The sequence below is a fragment of the Panthera pardus genome, unplaced genomic scaffold (assembly GCF_024362965.1).
Source record: "Panthera pardus isolate Hobbes unplaced genomic scaffold, ASM2436296v1 HiC_scaffold_296, whole genome shotgun sequence".
Taxonomy (NCBI): Eukaryota; Metazoa; Chordata; class Mammalia; order Carnivora; family Felidae; genus Panthera; species Panthera pardus.
Genome location: NW_026526872.1, coordinates 1 through 2,477, shown reverse-complemented (window position 1 = coordinate 2,477; position 2,477 = coordinate 1). Strand labels below are relative to the sequence as shown.

Genomic DNA, 2,477 nt, shown 5'->3' with positions numbered 1-2,477 from the left:
ATGAGCAGCAGATGGGGAAATCAATCATTTTTAAAGTATGAATGTGAATAAGACAGAGATGGGAATTTAACTTGAGGAAAATGTAGGGTTGCAGGAGAAATTACGTATGACAGGGAGAAGTAAACAGTTAGTTTGCTTTAAGAAAGGCTCTGTGGGAAAGAAGTGTTTGCAGATCCAAGAAAGAGAGGGGAAATCTGATGAAGTAAGTTCTTAAAGTACATAGAAAGGAGAGATAGCAAGAAAATCGTTGGAAAACTAACCCTAAGAAGGAAAAGGTATTTCATTCTCTGAAATTGGAGGAGAAAGTGAGATAAATCCTAGTATCACTGAATATGAAGAATCTGTGATAGAGGGTAAAGAGGGGCAGCAAAGAAATTTCATGACTGTTGACTTGTTTTCTCACTGAGGAAATAATCCAAGACATCTGTTGAAGTTAAAGGATAGTAGCTTGGTAACACTGGGGCAGCCACAACAAAAAAGGGACCTGGAGCCAACAGGAAAGAAAAAGGTATCAGACATTAATAAGTATGCAGCCAACACTTCCTTTTGTGGGCTACAGTAAGAGTGGAAAGTGCGCCCCAAAGGCCTCAGGCACACTGGGAGAGTACAAGGTGATAGAGCACTGCCTGCCTACCCCAAATGCCATACTCTGCTCCTCTATCACGTGCACATCTTTGTACATAATCATGCTGTCAACAAGTCCCACTTCTGGTACTTTGTGTCTCAGCTGAAGAAGATGAATATATCTTCAAGGGAAATTGTCTACTATGGACAGGTGTTTCAGAAATACCCCATGTGGGTCAAGAACTTTGGCACCTGTCTGTGCCATGACCCCCCAGTGGCACTCACAATATGTACCAAGAGTACTGGACCTGACCACTGCAGGTGCTGTTACCCAGTGCTACTGAGACATGGACACCTGGTATTGCACCTGGGCCCTCTCGATCCAGATTATAAAGGTGGAGGAGACTGCAGCCAGCAAGTGCCTACCAGCAGCCAACCAACTCCATGACTCTATGATCAAGTTCCCACTGACCCACCGGGTCTTGCATGGCCAATAGAAGCCATGTTTTACCATGAAGAGGCCCAAAATCTTCTTTTAGATACAGAGCTTCCCTGTCCCTAGGTCTGCCCAAAGAAATGCCTTGGGAAAACCAAAAACCCAAAAAGCCAAACAAACAAACAAACAAACAAACAAAAAAACCTAAACAAAACAAAACAGAGAGAGAGAGAGAGAGAGAGAGAGAGAGAGAGAGAATGCAGTTAAGGCAGAAGATTCTACACTCATAACCCTAAAGGATCTGATCAGTATAGCTATGTCATGTTTCTGTAGAAGTCCTAAGCATCTGAGATGACAAGGAGACACATAAAATTCTTGGACCAATCCCTGTTATCAATGGCAAGTTTTCTGTAGTGAAAGGTGAAGAGGAACAAACGAATAAAAAGTCTTAAGCGAGCACAATTGAAATGAGCGATGACTGTGTCCAGGCCACATAAACAGGAAAACAAAGCCTGCTACAGAATGACCCATTAAAGGAGCTCAATTTCTAGGTCACTGGAGATAGGGAATGGAGAAGACAGGTGGAGATGTAAGGGTGGGGTGGGGTGGGGGATGGCAGCTACGCTCAGTAGCAGTGCCACTGAAGGAATTTGAAGGTTGGAAAGGTAGAGGGTTTCAGATAAAGAGTTTTAAGATTTTGGAAACCAAACAATTATAAAAGATAGTGAGATGCAGACAATGATCTAGAAATTTGTCCTTGAAGTTGGGCAGTGTTATGGAGGGAAGTAACTAGAGAAGAGTCCGAGACCCTAGTGGCCAGGAAAGGTGTTACATGTTAACAGGAGATTAACTTTAAAAAGATTACTAAATATTAGTTATCCTATTTTCTCAGGCCAAATAAGATTTCTAGTACACTATAAAAAGAAGAAGAAAAAGAAAACCCCTTTAATGTTTCATATTATAGTTCAGAAAACTTACATTATTGTATAACAATTTCATTAAACTGCAGTGAGATTTATTTTTACAGAATGCTCATATGCTGCAGATAGACATTACCTTCTGAAGAAGATGTCACATAGACTTGTTTATGCCCAGAGAAGCCACGTATGTAGAAAAAGCCTCACACATCTACTACAGTTTCTGGAAAAGAGTTGAACAATTAGTGGTTACTATGATGGAATTTAAAACAGATTCAAAAGATATAAGAAGCTACATTGTCAAAGGAATGGTATATAATTCTTGTGCTTCTTTACGTATGAGATCTTTTCTAAAAATTTTTTTGATGTTTAGTTATTTTTGAGAGAGAGAGAGAGAGAGAGAGAGCGCAAACAGGGGGAGACACAGAATCCAAAGTAGGCCCCGAGCTCTGAGCTGTCAGCACACAGCCCTACACGGGGTTTGAACTCATTGACCGTGAGATCATGACCTGAGCTGAAGTCCAATGCTTAACCAACTGAGCCACCCAGGTGCCCCTCTA

The 2,477-nt window shown here is 41.3% G+C and overlaps 1 pseudogene; it reads left to right on the top strand.

The window, feature by feature from the left end:
- Nucleotides 1-527: 527 nt before the first annotated feature.
- On the top strand, nt 528-1,103 carry LOC109261132 (60S ribosomal protein L18a-like; annotated as a pseudogene).
- The last annotated feature ends 1,374 nt before the right edge of the window (nt 1,104-2,477 follow it).